The 23,240-nt window shown below is 42.0% G+C and overlaps 1 protein-coding gene across 3 annotated transcripts in view; it reads right to left on the bottom strand.

Moving 5' to 3' along the window:
• Nucleotides 1–22,938, bottom strand: part of SULF1 (sulfatase 1) — a 151,118-nt gene extending 128,180 nt beyond the window's left edge. For all 3 annotated transcript variants that reach the window (XM_010998859.3, XM_064480862.1, XM_064480861.1), the window contains exon 1: nt 22,613–22,938. The gene's annotated coding sequence lies outside the window, so the exon portion shown is untranslated. The remainder of the gene's footprint in view (nt 1–22,612) is intronic.
• Between the last annotated feature and the right edge of the window lie 302 nt (nt 22,939–23,240).

Here is a 23,240-nt window from a genome sequence, read left to right as displayed (position 1 = left end):
TGTGAGATCTCCGTGGGGCTCAGCTCTTTTCCCTGTGGGAGCAAAACACCCAGCCAGAGGGTTCTTCAGGCCGGAGCTTGGGTCTGAGCAAGTTCTCATTCAGTCCGGGCACCAAACCTCCCTGCCACCCTCCGTGCCCGCACCTGCTACCTCCAGTTTTCCTGCGGGGTTCCTGGCACCGCGCCCCACAGGCGAGCAACATCCTCATCCGGGCGGGCGCGTGAGGCTCCTACACGTCTCCGCGCGAATTTCCCGCTTCCCGCCCCACCTCCCCTCACCTACTCCCGCGCATTGGAATATGAATCATTCTCTAAAGAGGCCTTTCCGTTCCTTCCCTCCCTGTCCCTACTCATATCCTCCCCCTCAGCCTGGAATGTCCTCACTCCCATTCCCTTCAAAGCTCAGGGCCAGTCTCATCTTCCCCACAGAATTTACCAGATTTCCCTTCTTTTCTACCTGTTGGCTCTGCCTTCTTGGTTGTAATTCTTGATGTGAGTCTGACTTTATCCGTCTGGGGCCTCGTGTGTTCTTCGGGGTGGCCTAGGACAGGCACTTCACTGAGTTTAACTGGCAGCCGACCTGGTCTCACCTGGGCCATCAGTCTCGGAGCCAAGCGGCCGTGTGTCACCCCCCTGCACGCAGATGAACCTCGCCACGTGGCGGGGAAGCACTGATGCTGGAGGCTGTGAAGGAGGCCCCAGAGGGTTTGTGATACCCTTTACTCACGTGTATGTTTGTAAATTTTCATACATTAAAAAACAGCTTTATAGATCGTGGGGAGGACTGTCTGAACTTCACGTGAAGCGGTGGGAGTAGAGCTCAGTGGTAGAGCTCGTGCTTGGCGTGCATGAGGTTCTGGTTTAATCCCTAGTGCCTCTGCTAAGGAAAAGGGGGAACAACATTTAAAAAGGGAATAAACTTACGTGAGTCCAGTTCCTTCAGAACGTGTGTTTGTCGGGATACCAGGGATACTGGCATCCACTGAGCCTCATCTACTGCACGTCCGACCTGTGAGGTGGCGCTTACTTCACAGAATGCCAGGAAAATTACCGAAAGGTGAGACTTTCCAAAATCGCAGGCTTCTGGGATGCATTTTATGAGGGCATTCCTCTGCTATGGGAAGAATGCGGACTATCATAACAGCAGCTCAACGCGAGGACAATAGCTCTCTGGTGCACTGTTTTATGATCCAGGGCAAAATTCAGAATGTGGGCTGTCAGGTGCTGGATTTCTGTGGCTTTAGTGTTCAAGTGTTCTTAGTGACATTCCCCTGTTATTTTTTGGTGACAGCAATGTGCTTTAAATGCCATCTGTGGTGGCTGGATTGACTGCGTTGTCATTGAAAATACTCGGGGTGTGTCGATGCGGTCCATGCTCTGCCACGCATACAGAATGTTCAGTGAATTAGAAGAATTTTCCCGCCTCTGCTAACTTGGAACAATAGAAACCAATTCAGGTTCTAAAGAGGAATTTTAGCCTCCAGTTCTTGAGGTCTGGGCTTCAGGAATGATAGAGATCCTGTTGCAGTTTAATAGTTCACGGATAGGATCTTTCCTTATGTCAGAAGCGTAACCTGTCTGCTCATGTCAGAGGCATAACCTTGATTGTAGCAACCATGGAAGAGTCCCCACTAGGTTTCAGGCACTGGCTAAAGGCCTTACATGCATTCTTAACATAGTAATTGTCCTGAAATAGAGCTTTTTTTTTTAATCTTCATATTACAGATGGGAAATCCGGTCATACAGCTTAGGAAGTGACAGATCTAGGATTTGAATCTTAGTCTGTCTGACTCCATAGTCTATGATTTTTCCATTCTGCTGGAACCTTGGATAGTAAATCATCTGCTGGTTTTCAAACTGGGTTCCAGGGAGCACTAGACTTCCAAGGAAGTGCTTCAGGAATCTTGGGTAGCAGGGAGACCAAGTCACTTGGGCTTGGGCTCCATTCGTTGGATTCAAACAGAGAAGCTTCATTTCCATCTGTTTCATCAAGTGTCTTTAGACTTTGTTTAAACAAGGGTCGTGCTACTAAAAAAGTATTTTTAAACTCTCCGTCTAGTTTAACTTCTTCATTAAAAAGCTACAGAATGTGTGGTCCATAGAGATGAAATGCCTTGCCCAAGATTTTATAGCAGGCTCAGGCTTAACTTCAGATGTCCAAGCTCTGCCTGAAACCCCAGGCCTCAGTGTCCTTTATCTCCTCAGTCGTTAAGTCGCAGGGAAAGTGAGAGAGAGTGTGACCTGACTGTTTCCTGACAGTGTTCCTTTTGAAAAATGAAGGCAGGCATATTCTTCATTTTGGCAAGCTAGACCATTTTTGTCTCTTTGGCTCCAAGTCTAAAGTTGGTCAACATTCACCTCATGACAAATTAAAGTCAAGCGAGGAGTGAAGTATGGAATTTGTCTGGATGATTCAGGGCTCTCCTCTTTCTGTTCAAATCCAAGCGAGTAGTAGAGGATACTTCCACCTGAATCCTCTACTTACGTCACCTTGGCCTGAGTCTGTTGCTGGAAAACTGTTTACACCCCCATGTTTATCAATCTAGTCAAAAGTGACTTTTCACATGAGACGCAGTAGGTGTGGTGGAGTTATTACTCTTAGAGCAGTGAGGATGGCTGAGGGGAAGTGAGCATCGTACAAGGTGACAAAGCTTGTGTGGACCACTGGTGCATGAAGTCTAAGATTTCACTGCCTGGACATCTTTGAGCCTCACAGGGCCTCAAAGGGCTGTGAGTTCCCCCTACTTTTACCTGATATGCTCTCCCTCCAAGTGGGAAAGCCTCCTTCACTGGCTAGTTCCCTTACAGCTAGACACCTGTACTCCAACTGGTCCTCAACCTAATGAGTTTCATTTTCCTGCCAGCCCACACAGTCATTGCAACGAGCCAATCACATCCTCCCCTGGGAATCAGGGCACCCCCTCACCGTCTTACTACTACAGAGCCTGCTTCCCACAGCTCCCTTCTTGTTCACGCTGTTCCTGAATGCAGCCTCTGTGTTGCCCTGCATGGCATGAAGTGTCTTCTTCCCCTGGGCTGTTAGTATATGTGACTAATCAATGCCCTTGATCCCCCATGTCCTGAGTCGGATGTCCTGTGTTTGGTCATCCCAGCACCGTAGAGCAGGACTACCTCCCTCATCAACCCCGTGAAATGGAGGCGAACAAAACAATGACCAGACATTAATGCTAATATTAAGTGGAATTTTCAGAGAACTAGTGCCAAATATCATATCCTTTGGAGTTTTGCTAAGCGTCAGGCTATTTGCAAATAGAAATGACTTTAACTGAAATTATGTCATCCGGAACTGACCTTTATTAACTTCAAGGCCCTTGAGCTTTCCCATCTGCTCTTTTTAATTTTTACTATTCTCACCTGGAGAGTTTTGGGAGCAACAGCATTGTTCTTTTTCCTCAGATGGCTTAACTGTAGTCCTGCCCAAAGGCAAAGGAATCAAAAGATGACCCTTCCATTCCTGTCATTTAAGTCTTTAGCAACTACATTCTTTCAGGACAGGGTAGCAGAAAGAATGTTTCTCATCTCCACAGACAAGAGATGATAGTACACAGATCTTTTAAAAAAATCGGAATCATCCTGATATTAATGTATTTCCAAATTCGCAGCCCTAGAAACAAAGCCTTCGAAGTAATTTCTTTCCCTACACATAAGGCTTACAATAGGAAAGTCATGTTTGTACTGGATTTTGGCTTGAAATTAGTCTTCTTTTCTCCTCAGCATTTCTATAGAATCCAAGCACTTCATTATTCAGTCATTTCCAAATATGAAATGCTTGTCATTCTTGAACAATGATCTAATCTTCCCTTTATGGGTGGAGAAACTAAGCTGTGGAACTTGCAAACCAACGCCAGGACACAGGTCATTCTAAAGGTTGTGGCGACCCGTTGAAATGCTTTCCTCCACGCATCTTAGACGACAAAGTAAAATTGTAACTTGTTTCATAAGCATCGTACAACTAGTAGAAAGTATTCATTAAAAGCTCATTTGCATTTTGCCTCGTGAGAGCAGCTTTACGGAGTAAATAAATATACTCCACCCCGCCCCCGCCCCCAACCACCAACCTGAACACCGGTTGTGCCCAAGTCACTGCCCTGCTCTCTGGACTGTTCCTCATACAGATCAAAATATATTCTTAGTTCAGTTGAACAAGGATTCGTTTAAACCACATCTGTTGCTCATCAAACCTCTATATTCGGAGTAGGGAATTCTTTTTCAGAGATAGATTCTGTCTGAAAGGTCTATGATAGCAAACAGTCCTCTTTAAATTTCACATTTTACCAATATATATACCGTGCTCGCTTTTATGTGATTATGGAATTCAGGCAAAACCCTGCCCCCCCCACTTCAAAGAATTCCTCACTTGACTAATTCTAAAGAGTAAATTGATTTTCTCATCATTTGTTGTGTTTGACAATAGAAAGGCTGACACAGCACCATGGCTAAAATGACAGCTCGTTTCTATTCAAGGGGAAGGAATTTGCGTTAATATTCTTAATGACTGGCATCTTTATGAGAAATGTGAAATCATTTATCCTTAGCAATAACCTGCCTAGGATTAAAAATTACTTAGTACTTTGAACGGAAGTCATCTGTCAGGAAAAATTATTTAGACTGATGCAAATGAACGGAATAAACTGGCTTCCTAATTATGGGGTGTATATTCAAGTTTGTTAAAATTGGTTTGAGCTAAAGAATTTGGAGAAGATCTTTCAAGAAGTGATCTGACATTCTGCTGGAGAAAAAGATAACACATTCATTTGATAAATTCCTTTCACATTTCCTGAGAATTTCTGGAAATGATTTAAGAAGCAAGGGCGCATAAATCAAGGGAAAACACTTTAAGCAAGTGCATGGATGCCTTGCTAATTTGGAACAACAGTAATGATGCCTTACGGACAACACTGAACAGCGTGTTTTTCGTGATGCCCTAGATTCTAAATAACCAATAGTGTCTTCCATGGGGGTTTGTTTCAGCCTTTCAGGGCAGGCTTGGGTGTGAGCCCACAGTTCAAGTTTAAGCCGGCCCTTAACGAGTGCTGTAGAGACCAGTCTGTATTCTGTGAGAGTTATTCCCCATTTAATGGGCATGGTATTGCACACCAGTTAGCAAGTTTTTATTGGAATCTCAGTCTTCTCTTCCTCGCCACCTTAACAGCAAACCTTCATTTAGCTCTTTACCAAAAAGCCTAATAAATTATGATAAGAAGCCCTTTACTGGCATTGGCAATGTAATTAGACTGGGGGAAGAAAAGATGTAAATTGCAGGCAAATGAAAAATCCTTCCATGTAATTAATGATGGGGTTTTACTGTTGAGCAGTTATATAGAAGTTTCTTTTGAGAGACAGCATTGATTTTTTGGAGACAAAATGACTTGGGTCGAAATCCTAACCCTACAGGTGTGTAAAAATTTTTTTTAAGTCTGATTCTTTTACTTATAACTAGAATGACTAGTTCAGAATAAGGAAGTCTGAAAGTGAACAGCAGTGTCCAGCATGTGGTGGTACTCAGTATCATTCAGCTTCTCCTTCCTTTTCTGATTCTTTTAGCGTGTTTGTGTCCTAAGCACTGGTTCTGTATTATTTGCCCTGACCAAGTAAAAAACCCATTCCTTTATTTAGTGAGCCAAGGGATGACCCTGGCCACAGTTGCCTCAGTTTCTGTATTTATTTTTGTGTGTTTGTTTGTTTGGAGGGAGAGGTAATTAGGTTTACTTACTTATATATACTATTTAGAGGAGGTACTGGGGATTGAACCCAGGACCTCATGCCTGCTAAGCATACTCTACCACTGAGCTATACTCTCCCCCTTTTTCTGTATTTAAATATAAATGTTAAATGATGTGAAGCAATAACAATAAGGATCACTTTTAAAAGATGGTAATAATTATTAATAAGAACCTGAATGTTACTGTTGTGACTGCAGCCCTGGGGACAGTTATTCAGGGGATCCGGTAAAATCAAGGTGTTGGGATGGGTGTGGGAAATTGTAGGCAAGCTTCTGCCTGAAAAACAGTGGATTACAGATGCATTTTAAAAAGTGATCGCAGGGAACCATCATCCAAGAAATTCAGAAGTGCCAAATCCAGTCTGTCCCCTCCAGCCTTTTTGTGAGCAGGTGGAGGAATAAATGGCAAATGCAAAAATATACATGTCAGAGAGCAAGGATGGGCCAAGCATCGGAGCTCAGACGGCGCACAGATGAGGAGACAGGAGGTGTGGGGGACACAGCTGACTGCAGGGGGTGCAGTCTCTGAGGGAATATGGTAGAGGATATGCTGAGCCCGAGGGCGGAAAAAGCCTCATTCTGCAGAATCTGCAAGTACCCGTGTCCGGGGCTGGCAGGTGCATTAGTAAGAAGAACCAGAGGCTAAGAGCCTGAGTGGGAGGCAAGGGTAATGGGCAGCGGGGGAGTGATAGCAGGCCTGAAAGGAATTGCTTTAATGCTGCAAACCGGTACCAAGCTGAGAAACCTGAGACGCGATGTGACTGACTTCCACGAGTGCCCTTTTTACCCTGAAATTCCCCTACATCACAGTCAGGTTAGGCCGTGCGCTTACGGTGTCTGTGTGCTGGGCTGGAATGCACGAGGTGGGACAAAGGCCATCTTATAAAGCAGGAGGGAGGCAGCAGAGTGTGGTCCTCTTAGCTCACCTAACTGTTCTGGTCTGAGGAAAAATGGATGCAAGTGAATGTAATGGGAAACTCTGGAGTGGGAAGAAACCCAACCAGGGCAGCTGGAAGCGTGAGTTGGAAGAACGGAGGTGGAAAAGTGTATCCCGTGTATCCTGCTGCTTATCTTGAGCTCCCTGGCTGGTCCCTTCCTGTGTCATTGCTTGAACGGCATCTGCAAGGGCGCCGCCGTAGTAAGCCAGCTGTGGTCATCTTTTATCCTGACTGGTTACAGTGAAGGGAAAAGTCATGGAGTCCAACCAGCGGTGAGATGAGCATCACCTTTGTTCATAGAGACAAGAGGTTATCTACAAAAGATGATCCAGGCAGTCAAAACTGTCAGATTATTGACAGAGCATTTTTTAAGGGCTGGCTTAAAAAATTTTTAAGTGAAGTTTGTTTTCTTCTTTTATTATCAATTCCCCCCACCTCCACCCCTGGCTTTGAAACTGTGTGCTTTGCTGTAAAATCCAAGGTTTGGCAAATTGAACCTGCTCAATTTTTAGGTCTTGTGTTTAAGTATTTAGATCAAAACATCTTAAAAGCTTTTTAATAGAGAACTCCAAACATCATACATTCAACAAACATTTACTGAATGCTTACTGTATGCCAGGGGCTGCTGCTGCTGCAAATTAAGATGTGGGACCTGCTTTTTCAAACCTATGCTTTCCATACAAACTGTGTTCCTGGAAAGAATTTTCTTGATTGCAGAAATTAAAAATCACTGAATAAACGGAAAAGAAATTGGCTAAGAGATCAACTGAGCTTACAGAAAGAAGGGGAAAATGTGGAATAGGACAATTTAATTAATGGTAGGGGGCCCGTAGTGGCCCATGTCTTGCCTTAGCCCCCGTAGTTCTGTCACATCAATCAAGTTAGTCAAACTCTCAGACCGTTTCTTTGTGTGATGGGGACCATGAGAATTGCATGTCATAGAAATGCTGAAAAAATGAAATTAGGTAATGTATATAAAGCACTTAACTTGCACACAGCAGGTAAATACTCAATAAGTCTTTGCTGTTATTATATATAATATTAGTAAATAAAACATAGGCATCTCTCTCAGTCATTTTGTTCTTTTAAGAGAATGTTGTGTTTCTATTGCTGAATACAGCATAAGCCTTAGAAGTTTTAGATACGGTCATTAGGGGTATGAAAAGACACTGGAATATCAAGAGGATATATTGGAGAGGGTACTGGTTCTGGTACTGTCTGCAGAATATGACTGCCAGTTAGTAGCTATGAACAATAATAATGATACAAGTAACCTTCACATCCTGTTTCTTAATCTGTAAAATGGGTACAATAATGCCTGCTCTATCTACTTCATTCAGAGGTATGAGAGTCAGATAAAACAGGATTGTAAAAATGATTGAAATGGCTAATGTGATATATAAATAATAGTTAAATAATAATTATGAATTGTCCCTGGGCTCTGGTACTGATTACTGATGACTGATTGGTTAAAGGTGTAATGGTGGTTTACAAATATTTTAAGTGGCAATTACATTTCAGCTTATACAGAAATAGATCATAGGCTTGGAGGAAATGTGGAGAAATAGAAGACCTGAATTCTGATTCTTCACTTTTGTCGCAAATCAGCTCTATTAGCATATGCAAATTGTTTAACTCCCTCGTCTTTCTATCTTTTAACAAAAAAGTTTTTATTTGAAAATAATTACCGAAAAACCTTAAGTTTGGCGAACTGAGCTTACAGAAAAGTTACAAGAATAATAGAAAAGACACTTGCATACCATTTACTCAGACTTATCTATTGCTAACAGTTTGCCCCTTTCTTCTGTCAATCGGTCACTCACTTTCTTTTTCTATGTATGTATCTACATTAATATATATTTTTGGTTGGTTGTTTTCCTTGAATTCAATGAAAGTTGCATACATCATGGCCTTATAACCCTAAATATTTTTTGGTGTATATTACCTAAGAACGTAGATCTGTTTTTATTGTTTAAAAGGGGCACAGGTACTTAGTCGTGTGACGTGCTCCACAGAGTTGTCAAAATCAAATGAAATGTTTGAAAGCACTTTAGAAAGTATGAATTGTTATATAAAATTAAAAGTTTCATAAGCTGGGAGAAATCAAATGACATAAAACTTCAGAGGACTTACAAAGTGTAGGCGAGTACAAACGAAGGAAGTCCATTGTCTGTGTGCATAAGAAGCTGGAGATGAGCACTAACTTAGGAGTCTCTGTGATGAGTGAGGGAAACAAGAAAGACGCTCGTGAGTTACATACAGTCCTTCTGCAAGGGCTTGCATCTTTTTGTGTGCTGTTTTTCACTCTAACAGTTTGCCATTTTTTGTTTCTTTTGGTGGAGATTATCAGCATGTTTAAGAAAAGGTCCTAGAAACTCAGAGGCCATTTCTGCCCAATCTCAGAACACCGGCACCGTAAAGAGTTTGGTAAGCGCTCAGCTTTACTTCTTCTGGTACTCCCTTTGCGAGTGAAAGTGAAGTTTTCATTATAGACAATAATGGAGACTCAAGCATGTTTTGTAGAAACGGTCAATGTATAGGCTTAACTGAAAATAGTATGAACAAAGGTGTTCTCATGGACCAAAGACATAATTTTTTGTAGAATCTTTTCTCAGCACACACTGTAATTAAGGCTTAACTCTATGACAAACATAATTATTCTGCTGCATGACCTTCACATTCACAACAGAATTCCCCCTTTCCTCAGCAGATGTCGTACTGGTCAGCCTGATTACTTTATCATCCTAACCAGGTTTTCAATCACATTCTCCAGTGGATTGAAATATAGCCAGTAACTTAACAATCTGAATGGAAATACAAAATAACTTTTCCTGTGACGTATTTCTTTCCTTGCTCTGAAAATCATAATGGCTTTCTTTAGATACAACAATAAAAAGAAATCTAGAACGCGTTTGAAAAACAAAACTATGTTTTCAAAACAATTCAAAACCACACTTAAGTATGCCAAATTAAGCTTCTATTTTGAATTATTAAATTGTTATTCTTTATAGTGCAAGATGAAGAATGTAAGTTGATGACCATGAAATACATTTCTAATCCAATAATGATTCATTTTACTTCCTTTACAAATAAATCAGTTTTAAACATAAATTATGTAGGTATATAATGGGATATACACTCACATAATTTATTAAGCTCTGAAGAGTATGGTTCTTAAATTTCTCTTGGGAAAATTCCAGGATATGAGGATGTGTTACAAATGTTTATTTCTCAAAGGGGTGACGTTACTGAGGGACAGCCCAACTGTAGTAATACAGTAGGGTTCCCTAGTGTAATGTATTTTGAATCACTTGAAGCATGAGGCTGTGTAGGAGTTAGAAGTAGGAGTTAAAAGACACGAGTTCTCAGGCTCATTACTCCACCCACTAGCTCCTTAGGTGCAGCTTTCTGGTGTATCTACTTTGATGAAATGATGTATCTACTTTGCCTACTCAAACACCGCAAGTGCCAATGATTCAACTCAAGTGAAAATGTTGTGAAGGAGTGGTGGTGAATATTGTCATCACCCCCTGGGTGGCATTCTTTTGGCAAAGGTTACAAAGTGCCTTTACAAACAAGGTTTCAGATCAGGGTTTGGGTATTTCTGTTACAATGGATTTTCTGCAAAGACTCCATCTGAACAGTAAATGTTTTTGCTGGTATTTGTTCCAGTCCCTAGAATTCTCTGCAGGACTTGATTTTTCATCGTAGCACTAGCAAGAGGGTTCAAGGTCCAAAAAGAGAGCTGGGTTCATACTTTCACGTTCTCCTTAGTTCTAGCGTATAATGGACACATGAATTCCCATTGCTCTTTGTGGAATTTAATGCCTCGCACTTCTTGATAAAGCCTGGCTTATAGAACTGTCTTTGGTAAGAATGAGTTTTACGATTTTTCAGGCAGGCTTCAGTTTCCTCAGATGTAAAATAAGGGATTTTACTTCGATGATCTCTAAGGTATACCTCTAACATCCTGTGCTTCTGTGGTATCTTACATGCCTTTCCTGGAAATTCTACCCTTAATTCTGATTAGTTAAGAAAACTACAAAAAATAAGATCCAGTAGCTTTGACAGAATGTGTGATAATTTCCTCTTTCCTCTAAATGGTTTAAAACCTCTCACATCTCACTAGCAAGTTGTCCTACAATTTGGAGATGTGATTTCGAGTCAAAGAATCTTAACCATCAAGTCCCACTACAAAAAAAAATACGATTTACTATGGAGTTTACAGAGCATTTTAATTTATGACATGCAGCAGATAGTGAATACTTTCATTCAGGTAGGACAGGTCTATCTGTCTGGCACTATCTCTAAAATTCTGGTCTGGCCATAATTTTACAGAGCCTTTAAAAACAGACTTGTCACAGTCCCCTCAGTTCAGCTCTCCAGAGAAATTAATTGATAACAGACTCCTGAGTGGCTGGCATGTGAGTGACACCCAGCTCTACAATTTCACATCTAATCAAGGAAGATGGGAATTCTAGTTGGCCTATTGTCTATTTGAATCTGTTTCTGGATGGAATCCAGCTGGCTCGAATGCAGTCTTGGGAGTGATGTGGCACAAGATGGAAGAAAAAATTTAAGCAGCAAACTGGTGCATGAGATAGTGCTTTCCACAGTGTCAAAAAAATTGCCTGGTATAGCTGTAGATTTACTGTTTATTAGTTCTCTAGAATTTCTCAGTGACTAACATGCAATTTTCCATCCCAGTTGCCCTTGACCGTCCTGACTGTGAGCGTGTAATACAGACCTGTGGCAAATGTTAGATAAAGCTCCTTGAAGCTGGGTTTGAGAGATGCAGAGGTTTAAAACTCAACTTCTGCCTCAATGTTTCTAAGAATAGAGGAAACTATTTAAAGATCTATGAAGAATAGCAATAAATGCAACATTAATATTTAATTAAGAGCTAAAATTACATGGCAGCATTTTGAATGAAGGAGATCACCTATGAGAAGGAAATTATGAATGGTGGGAATAGTTGGAAAAACAAAGTTCCGTGGAGGTAACGGGGTAATTTTTCTTCAAGGATGGGGGAGATTTGGACATTCTCAAATGATGGGAGGGCAGCCCCCACCCAGAAAACCAGGATGAGCAAATCCTTAGTGGTAGAAGTCAGTGATGTAAATTGAGGTGATGTTGGACCAGCTTAGTAAAGAACAGAAAGTGCATGGGGGAAGCGGGATGGGTCTGGTGGAAGAGACTACGCAGGTCCTCAGACGCTCGTACTTTGTTCAGACTAGATGCTGTAGAAAACTGGAAGATGGCTATTTTAGAGTCATGGAAGGACACGATAAAAAGTGCTAAAGGAAGATTAGTTTAACAGTGATACGTAAGATGAGCAGGAATAAGGAAGAGATGAAGTATGGAGCTCCATTTAGAAGTACGAGGTGATGCAGAACTGGATTAAAGTCCTTCCCCATTTCCCCACCACCACCCTTTTTAGTTTCAAGGAGAATGTTTTATTTAATTAGACTGGCCTTAAGGGAAGAGCAGAGTCAGCCAGTTAAGGAGAATAATGTAATCTAGACGGAGGGACCTGTGGAATAAAGGTAAAGAGGTTGAGGGTGGCGTGCTCCTGAAAGGTTAAATATTTTGCTCAATATCTCATTATTAATGGTGGTCAGGTTCTAGAATCCAGGTGTCCCATGTGTTTTCCACTGTACCACCATGCTGCTTTTTGCCTAGCTGTAACACTACTGCCACTATCCAGCACATTTTATTTAATTGCTAGTAACATTTTAATTTAGTACTTGCCCAGGATGAAATGTGATTTACCTGAAGCCAAATAAACATGAAGGAGTTCATTGGAGTTTTCGAAACTTCCAAAGGGGTTAGAAGGATTGGAGGAGTCCCGCCAGTGCCACCAGCGAGACTACTAGTGTGGTTGACCAGAAGGGCGGTTCAATGGATCGCTGATTTTGGAGCAAAATAACTAATGAGAATAACAATCTCTCTACATGAAGTGTTTCCTAAAACTTATTTCCTCTCTGTTTTCTGTCCTTATTTTTGTGTCAAAAAACATAACTCTGTGATGGAATGTGTTTTGACTGGTATTTTTCCCCCTTCCTCTCCACTCATTCATTTTTCTTTTCTTACAGGGACACCGCCAATTTGAGAAGTCTTTGCACCGCTGAGATGGTTGACAAGCTGAACATGGAGGAGTGGAATCCTGAATTGAAATCTGAGATGAGACAGCCTGAAATTAAGAAGGTTACGAATATCAGCTCACGTTCCATACCCTAATCTCCGTGCAAGCTCATCCTGACCTGAGTGGATACCAGCTGAGGAGGTCTAGTGTTAAGCTTGGCAGCTAAACCCAACTTCTGTGCTCACTGCAGATGATGTGTGTGGCTCCAAATATGGCTCTAGTGTGTTGTATCTTTTCCCTTTGGTCCATGGAAATGGATGTGTCAAGAATGACCAATCCAGTCATCAGCCATGAATAACTTCCAAATATATACCGAGATGCCGTTGCCACCCTCATGCATGGCAACCCTAACAAAGAACTATATTACAAGTACTTCTGTGGCCTGGCATTTCTCCCATAGGAACCTGGGAGCATGGTTCAGAAAACCCAGATGAATAAAATAAAACTGGCCAAAATCTTCATTAAAAACTTGAACAGAACCCAAGTCTCTTTTGAGGAACCAAAATGCTGTCAGGTCTCCCCAGGTCAGTGTTATTCCCACAGATTTCTAGCAACAGGACTACATTTTTCATTCCAAATCTTGCTGACTCAAGAAACATATTCTTTCAGTCATGCTGCGTTCCTCTGGACCCCAACGTCTAGTACAAGAATTTGAAATGGCAAACGCTGTCTTCTGCCTCGAATAATATTATACCCGATCTTGAAAACCATTCATGGGTTTAATATAACAACGTGACTGTAGAATTGTTCTCCTGTTTTGGAGAGAAGCTTAAAATGAAGTGTGGCTGAAACACATAAAAGAAAACGGTAAAGCAAGAGGAGCTAGTAAAAAGGGCAGGGGGGTGGGTGGGAAAATCTTTCCCAAACCTTAAAATTAAGAATGATTTGTCTTTGTCGTGAGTGAAAAAGAGAGTGTCTATGTCACTTGTAAAATAAGTCATTCATACATTCTGCAAAAGGATGTCAACCAAGGTGGAATCTGAAGGCTTGTAAGCAGAAGCAACTTAAATAGTTCATCTCTTCTTGACTCTAGGCTCTCTTTAATAAAATTATATATCCCTCTCCACCAACATTTTCTTAGTTGAAAGAAGAGAATGATAGGTCTTTTGCAGAAGTAGTTTGTTGTTCTGACTTGAAAATTCATCACTTCCCTAAAGTTTAAAAACACTTCTAATCTGAGAAGAGACTCTTTTTATATAAGGGGGAATATGTCATAAAAAGCATCACAGTATGTCCACGGATGATCAGAAAATTAGCTTTTATCTGTTTAAAATTATATTATTAAACATTCATATGCACATATATTTACCTGTGTTTGCATTGTAAAGTTATCCCAACTATAGCTTTGGATATTTATGGTGTTTCAGAATGAAATTTCACTTCCAGCACCCCCATTTTCCTTAGGCAATGTCACCATTCTTTTGTTTCCTGGGCTTGATACCCCAGTGTCATCTTTGTCACATGTCTTTCCTTCTCCTCTCTTTGACCAACCACCAAGTTGTTGATACTGTCATTTAGTTCTTCACAGTGTCGCTGATGGGGACAGGCAACTTTTTTTCCTTTTCTGGGTTCCCGGCACCCTCCCAGTTGTATGTCCCTCCCCCATTTCTATCTCTGTCTATCTCTGTCTCTCTCCCTGTTCCTGAAAACCCTACTGCTTACACTTCCCAAGGCATCTATTTAATATAAAGTCCGGCCCCTCTACCTGATGTCCCGATGTGTCACAACACTTTCAAATCTGGCTTGACGTAGCTGAGATGACATGCTTAAAACAGAAGGGTGCCGAGTAGAGGCAACCGAGGACCATACTTCCTCCCCCTCCTTCCTCGTCTTCTCTCTCTTCCTCTCTGACTCCTCTTTTCTCCCCCTTTCCTCCTTCTCCTCTGCCCAGTGCCTCCCTTTCTTGGATTCCCAACCTGCATCTATGCAAATCCTCTGATTCAAAAATACTACATCTTGGTTTAAAAATGATATACACAGTTGAACTCCAAGCCTTAACTCCAGAGATGCCTTTTGCCATCTTGGAAAAAAATATATATATATAGCTGTCTGAATGCTTACTATGCTCTAGGCACTGTGTTAAACATCTTACTTTTATTTTCTCAGTTAACCTTTGTAACAAATCTTTGTGATCACCATATCTCCATTTCATAGAGAAGGAAACTGAGTGAACGAGTGTAACTGAACTGTCCCTGCAGAGTTTGAAAAGAATGGAGATGAATCACCGCTCTGATTCATCTGCTTAACGATGTGGAGCAAAGTCTTGCCCCGCTCAAGTTCCAGCTCCTCCAACAGGGGGCTCTGTTGACATCCCTTTAATTTAGTGACTATTAATAATTGGTACTTAACCACCAAATTCTTTGAATTACTACTTAAAAATTCTGTGTGTGCATGTCTTCCCCTCACAGTTTAACAGATATTCCTCCAGGGCAAGGAGGGTGCCCTGTGTTATTTTGTGTTCCTTTCTGCCCTAGGATAGAAGTACACACACAGGAAATTCTTGTATACATGTGGAATACATGAATGAACACACTGATGCAACTTCCTTAAGCCTGTTCCTTTTGGCTCTAATTAGAGAAAGACACCTCATGGCTCTTCCTCAGGACCTCAGCTCAACTGCCAGAAAGTAATTGAAGCTGTTTGATATTGAGCATAGCTCCCAGATCTCTTTTACTAAATATAGATGTCATATATGAAAAGGAGGGGATAACAGATGTGAGGTCTCTAGGTGTCTCAAGTAAAAAATACGGCATACCCTCTGCTTTGACTCATTTGCTATTTCCAGAACTCTTTCTTTTTTCTTACCAGCATGAAGCTCTCAAGAGGAAAAAAGGAGCACATGATTTGCAGGGGTCTCTTCTGGGGAGGCTGTAGATGAAAGTTAAAAGCTGAAGTTTCAAGAATTTCTGGAGGCAACGCCAACCACATCTGTGTACTCGGACAGTCTATTCAGGGGAAGATTGATTATCAGCAGGTGAAGGTCAACAGGGAGGCTTTAAGCAGGCAGGAAGTCTATTCAGAGGACGTGTTATAATATAGAAAGGTGATTTTTAATGCTAAGCCATATTAGTGATGTGAGTTTGAAGATAACGCCCACAGGTGCATGGTTCTAAATTAGTTTATCAATACGTGCACCCTCTGGACATTTCATCTTTCCTCACCAGGACTCTGGTAGAGCTAATATCTTGTAATAGTCTAACCCTCAGTTTTATTTTAAGTTAATATAGCAGGTGTTGCCTATGAGTTCTAACACCATACTGCAAAATTGGTCAGTAAACAGAACTCTAATTCAGATTTCCATTTTGTTAGGAATGAGCTGTTATCGCTCAGAAAAATGGGAAGATGCTTTGATTGGTGTATTTGGGGCCTCTGTCAAGGGAAGGAATAGAGGAGGATTTTCCCAAGTTCTTGCAACAAACTTATTCCATGAAGTGGAAAAGTTGCATTCTATTTGCAGATGGGAAAAACCATAGAACAAAGTGATTAAAACAAAAAAAAACTAGTTCAATGTTTCAATTAATTGTAGCAACAGAATTTCTCTCTAGCAACCAGTTTGTAGCTGAGCTGAAGATTTGGACAATCCAACAACGGAATAGAGATTAAAACGGAGAATAAAACAAAAGCAGAAATACATGGAGGTGAAAAGTTTGCATCAGAGTCAGCTGCTTAGGAACAGAAAATCTAGTTATTATCATTTTATAACCTGACTGGCTATGTGATAAAACAAGTCGCCATACTACTGTGGTTCTTCTCCTACAAAAGTGTCCAGTCTTATTCATGAGTTTATTATCCACGGGGACTTTAGAATTTTATTTTTCCCCAGAGCCATCTGGGCTCTTGCCTGTTCCCAAATGCTGCTCCCATCACCAGCTCTCTTGTGTGAGAATTTGATTATTACTACATGAAATTTGTAGATTGCTGTTGGGAGACTCCACCTTTTCACCCAGAAACACATTGCATCTGCTCATTTATTCAACACAACAGTCCATTACCAGCTTTGCCCGCCACAGTTAATGGTGGCATGTCCAAGTTTCTTACAGTCACAATTTTGAAAATGCAAGAACAGCTTCCTACAGATTTGTAGTTGTGTGGTGAAAAGGGGAAATCAGAGCATAAGAAAAGGTTTTCTCTTTGAAGGTCAAGTGGAGAGCTACTCTTTTTTTTTTATTAACAAAGTTTGGACACACTGTTGGGCAGTCGTACGTGAATCCCATATTTTGAGGAGATAGTTTATCTGCTACACTGAAGATGAGGTCACACTGTGTAACTGTTAATGCTTCTTTCTGAAAGTTCTATAGACGTGTTGGCTGGGCAGAAGGGACGCATCTCCAGAAATACTGCCTTGCTCTTCATGAGAGGAGTTCCTGTTTCTTTCCTCTCCCCGGTCCAGGGCAGGTGCAGACCAGATGATCAGGATTGGAAAGAATCTCCTTTGATCTATCCCAAGGTCCCGACAACTGAGACTGAATGACCAGTGTCCAACGATGTATTTGCTAGGTGGCATTTATTGCTTTGTGAGATTAATTCCTCGGGCAGCCGCCCTTCTGGGGAAAAGGTGCAGATAGACAGCTCAGGGTTCTATGGTGGGCATTTGGAACAGACGAGAGCTCGAGCTGATTGCTTTCAGCTTTTTGTTAAATTTGGTTTAAAGTCAAAGGACAGCAAAGGTCCCAGCCCTTTGTTTTGTCTAAATGGTATCTTGCTTTACCAATTATTTCTGGAAGCTTGACCTGACTCTCTACAATGTTTTGCCAAGTTATTATTTCTTTCTAAACAGTGGACCAGGAGGAAGAGGAGCTCATGACCCTTAGGTGAATTCAGCTCCCTGCTGGGGTCCGCTGCTCGGGCCCTTTGTTCCCCCAGCACCGCCGCCCAGCATCTGCTCTTGATTATCCTTTAATACAGGACCAAGGACTACCTTCTCCCTGCAAAGGGTATTCATCTGTCACTATTGTCCCTGCAGGTCCATTAACTCAGTTGCTCCAAATCCCTAAATGCCAAAAGCATCTCTTCTGCTCTCTCTCTCTCTCCCCCCTATCTCTCTCTCCACCCCCCCACCTTTGGTGGCAGAGAAAAAGGCTAAAAGGAGATGCACTCTAAATAGATAATATGAATGACTGACATGTCCGGGGTGAACACATTCATGCACACCAGAACTATATCTACACAGGCACCTACAAGCTTCTCTCTCTCCCATTTATTTCAAATGCGCTGAGTTAGGGGCTTTGTAATTTTCTTAGTAACCTCCCCAAAGTGAGAACCCCTCCCTTCATTTTACAGAGGAGGGAGTTGAACTGTTAAGCCACCTGTCCAAGGCCACGCAGCTAGTGAGAGGTGGTACATGGACTGGAACACAAGTCTGCCTGATCCCAAAGGCTGTACTCTCCTGCTTCCAAAGTCATATTTGAAATTTTATACCATAGAGGGGTGGTTAATAGATGTAATTCCTAATATAATTATAGAAACCTGACATAGGTGAGGATTTTTCATATAATAGTCAAGCTTAATTTTAGGCTGTAATTTCACATTCTGCCCAAGTGGCATTTTTTTCCTTGGCTGTCCCCAAATACAACCACTCAAGTTTCACCATTTTTCCCCCTTTCCTCTTATGGGTAGAGAGGAGGCCGTTAGAGCCAGTTAATGGCCAATGTCGGGTAACTAGAGAGGGAAGTGCCTTGGCTGTTTGAACATCCCTGTGAGCTAGTCAACACACCTTTATGAGTGTCTTCTTAAGGCACAAAAGCGGACCAGGCCAGGCCCTGTCTTAAGAGATCTTACTCTACCTGAGGAGTCAAGGGATAAAAAGGCAAAGCAAGAAGTAAGATTAAAAAAATAAAGTAATTGTGCTAAGTGCAGCCCATAGATAACTAATGGTCAGCCTGAAGGCAAGGAAAACATCACTGGGAGATACGGTAGTCAGGGGAGGCTTCCTGGAGGAGGCAGAACTTAAGCAGAAGCTGTGAAGGATGAGTATATGGAGGTGCTGAGGGTGTTTTACATGCAGGCTTATACACATAGAACCAGAGGAATGGCACACATGATAAACTCTCATTTTGCAGACAACGAAATGGAAAACTAGAGTGATTAGCGGATGGCCAGCATGTCAGACTGAGAAATTCAAACGTCATCCTGTGGACGACGAAAGTCCAGGTGGTGATTCTCAGCTGAGAAATGCTTTGACGGAAGCAGTGTTTTAGGAAGCTTAGCCGCAACTGGTGGACAGAAGAAGGAAGTGGAGACGAGGGGACCAGTTAGGAGGTGGTTGTAATGACCCACGTGTGATGTGATCACTGCACTGTGTGGTCTCTGTGGGCCAGATGTGGGTGACACTTTAAAGGAAGGACTCACAGAGCTTGGTGGTAGAATGTCTATGGCAGTTAGGGGAATATTAGAGAGGGAAAAAAGCTCACAGGCTAATTCCCCTCTTTCTCAGCACATCGAGATAGAGTTGAAAATATTTTAAATAGGAAACATACTTCAGGACAAACTTTTCCCATAAAATATTGTCTTTCAAATATCTTCTCCCTGTCCCCCATGGATCTAACCTAAAGTAAAGGTAAATTTACCCTATGATCATAGACTTAATTTCATATATAAGCCTCTTGGTCCTTGAAGTCAATAATGATGATTAAAAAGAATAATCTATTCAGAGTTAGCTCCTTAAACATTTTAAACCCCTTAAATTTACTCAATGCTCTCCACACAAAAATATTGCTCAGGGGAAGAAAAGAACCAGATGTCCTGACCTGACCCATAGGTTGGCCTCATCCACGTGGCAATTGTTGGCAAAATCTCAATACTCAGTGTCAGAAATCTTGCTTTATGGCTTTTTAAAGAATAAACCAAGGAGGGAAGGTATCGCTCAGTGGTGAAGTACAAGCTTAGCATGCATGAGTTCCAGGGTTTAACCCCCAATATCTCTATTAAAATAAATCTAATACCAGCCGCCCCCAAACAAATTGAAACAAAAAAGAATAAACCACTTAAAATCTAAAACAGAAAAGAACCAAGCCTCTGTCCATTCCCATATGGGGATATAATTAAGAACGAAATGCAGTGTCACAGTTGCTCTACTGTTATAACAGAAACCAGCACGACACTCTGCCTGAAGTCACATCAGCTTCCTCAGGAGGAAAGAGTGGAGCCTTTTCAGTTCTGTGATGAAGGTTCTCGCTCATCATCTGCCGTGAGTTCAGTGACTATCTGGATGCATGTCTTTTAGTTTTCCACTCCACTCTCAAAGTGGGTTTTGGCAGTTAATGGATCAAGTGTTCCGATTGCTTTTCGCCTCTGAGATTCGTCACCTTACTGGGTGCCTAGATCACAGGATGCATCCACTGTGCTCATAGAGACCTCCCCCACCCCACAGGGATTTTTTCACTTCGTTGGGAGGGGCACCCAGAGCCCAGACACTTCCACAGCTGTTAGACTCCTGATGGGAACTTCATGTGTGTTACCGGCCCAAGTGCTGCCAGGAAGAAACCAAATGTCAAACTGAGCTATGTGGAAGTCGCCATAAACATGCCTCTGAATGTTTACCATCTGGAGCAGTGGATTTTAGATTTTGACAAGAAGCTGGGAGTGCCCTGAGGGCACCGTCTTGAAGCAGACCCTTTCTGTTCACTAAGTAACTGCCCCCTACCTTAGCCCTGTTAGGGGGAAAAACACACTACTTTGCCTTCTCAAGGTGTGAATTTATTATTTCTCAACACTTCCTTTCTTGCTTCCATCCTGCCTAAATCCTGCGTCCAACGGACTTTTGCGGGAAGGGGTGCAGAATTCTCCCATGTTGCCAAAATCCTGGGCAGGCAGCCTGGTTGTCAGTCTGTAACATTAGCACCATGTGCTTGTGGGGCTCCCGTGGCTAAACAGCCACTTGCTTTTGTTAGATGGCATCACCCACAGCTCAGGGAGGCAGAGCCATCAGCAAGAAGGTTCTTACTTTCTCCTGAAATATCTCTGTGATCAAGGAGTGGCATCGGTAGCCAGCACCATCCCTGCCACAGGCTGCGCGTGCAGTCCTAACCCTGACACGACGCCACATATTGGTTTGACTTTCTGTCTGTATTTTTTTTAAACCCCAGTTCCATTGTAAAGCTGAAATGGAATGACTGGAATTCCCAAAGACTTCAGCTTATGAACTTAGTCCTATTTGGGTTATGTAATATTGGAAATCGGATCATACTCAGTCGTAATAACCGCTTGGTTACTTATAAGGATGTTTTCTCATTGGAGAATATTTTTGAGGCTGTTTCAGAGAACACTCTGAAGGACAACTGGACACGCTAATAACAAATTCTTTTCATCTTAATTCTAAAATTTTAAAAGAGGATTTTAAAAAGCCAACTCTCTTGCTGCAAAAATTATATGTAATGCAACTCAGAACATAATTTTGCAGGCATCTTTATGCCACTGAATACAAAAATCCCAGAGCATTAGCCATAAATCCTGTCCTTCAATGTACAAAACAGCCCCTATTTCAGAATAGCTTATATACAATATTATTCATAGGATCTCTCACCTTCCAGGGGTGAGGACAGTGTTGGGTTTCTCTACCCAATGTGAAAGTCCCATTGGAGAAAGAATTCTTGGGAACACCACAGGTATCTGAGCACTGAGGAAGGAGGGCAGGTCTGCTAGGGTGCAGAAATGACTCACTGACTCACCTCGCTTGATCAAAAACTTAAAAACTTTAAAAAAAATTTTTGGATCCCTGTAAAAACAGAGCATCCACTTGAAAGGCCTTTGTTATACCACAAATTAAGCATTCCCTCTAAACCCCATTGCTGCATTTGGTTCAATTTAATTTTGGTTGTGTTTTTGGCAGAGCCGTTACGTTAACGGCTACTTGCATATATGATGACAACTCACTTCATGTTGCTCGGGCACTGGATGACCATGAATTTCCAATGACTAATTTATAATTAAAACCTTTTTTTTTAAAGTTTGTTTATAACCAAGCCAGAAAATCTATTTACATTTAATTAACACTTGAGCTAGCCTGTTTAAAACCCATAAATGTAGTGACTTTAATGACCCATTACAGAGATGCTACTTTAGTTTTCAGTGACTTGTAAAACTTTCACAAACAGATCTGCAAATGAATTACCTCCGTCTGCTCCCCTGCAGCTGCAAGAGGGCTAAGTTAAAGAGCATTTCCTTACTTCCTCCTTTTCGGCTTTTCTTCAAGCTCTAAGCGTTTTTGTTTTAAAGCAGCTCTATCAGCTGCCCCTTCTCTTAAGGAGTTTCCAACTTTAGAGCCAATCTCCACTTTGTTTTAGAAACGCTTTGGTCCATCCCAAATCAGACAGGATCTACACTGCAAAAATCAGTGAAGAAAGCTTTTCTGTCTCTGCCAGCCCCTCACTCCGTGAGAGACTCTTAAAAGAACCTTTACAAATTGAGGAGTAAAATGCAACAGTTTGAAAGTGAAATTTAATTTTGGACGCTAAGATACATGCTTTCTTGGGCTTATGCATCCTTTGTGAACAACGTATAGCTCCTGGTTTGAGTCTGTAATGAGGATATTAAAGGCTGGGTTCACACACCGCTTCCAGAGACGTTCTCTTCGCTACACCTTCAAGAGCAAGGCATGAGGAGTGTTAGTTCTCCAAAGACAGCCAAGCACCAAGCTACGCTCACTGCTATCTGTCAGCCGTACAATGGCAGCATTGATAGGAGAGCAACAACTGGGTTTGACAAGTGTGCTGTGCTAGCATTCCATTCAAAACTCTGTTGAGAGAGAGAGCGAGGGAGAGAGAGAAGCATTGAATGTCTTTTACTTTACCTGGAAAAACTGCTTTCCTTGCGGCTGCAGAAAATGAATTCCTCCTCTTCTTCCAAAAGCAAAGGAGTTCTCGTGCCTGCGACTCTCCCTTGGAGGAGACCACACAGCTCCAGCAAGGCAGCCTTCCTGCTCCTAATCCCCACTCGAATGTGATGACACACACTAACCCCAACCATCTGGTGAAACACGTCCTCAAGCACTCAGCACAGTGGTGTGTCAAGACAGGCTGCCCAATCCAATTGCTAGGGCTGGGTGTCTCTCACCGACTGCAGGCTGAGGGCAGGACTGAAACTGGAGGTCTGAGAACTCCCAGTCAAGTAACCTGAGATTTTCCGAGAGAAAGAACGGCTATAAAGAGAGAAGAAGTGGGAGGTGCTCTAGAGAAGGTGGAGGGAATGAATTATTCCGGTGGCCAGTTGTGAGTTACTTTTCACAACAACTTGTCCTCCCCCCACCCTCCCCCCACAATCCTGCCTGGGGGATGATGGGGACCTCTGTAGGATGCACAGAAACACTCAAAATCTTTTCCTGCCAACCTAGTGAGCGCAATCTTCTCAGCGAGGCACCCCCCACCCCTGACCAAGGAGATAAAAAATTCATCTTGACATACTGATAGCGTGTTAATGTA

This window comes from Camelus dromedarius, chromosome 30 (assembly GCF_036321535.1).
Source record: "Camelus dromedarius isolate mCamDro1 chromosome 30, mCamDro1.pat, whole genome shotgun sequence".
NCBI classification, from domain to species: Eukaryota; Metazoa; Chordata; class Mammalia; order Artiodactyla; family Camelidae; genus Camelus; species Camelus dromedarius.
Note: the sequence above shows the minus strand (reverse complement) of the source record. Positions and strands in the feature narration are given on the sequence as shown.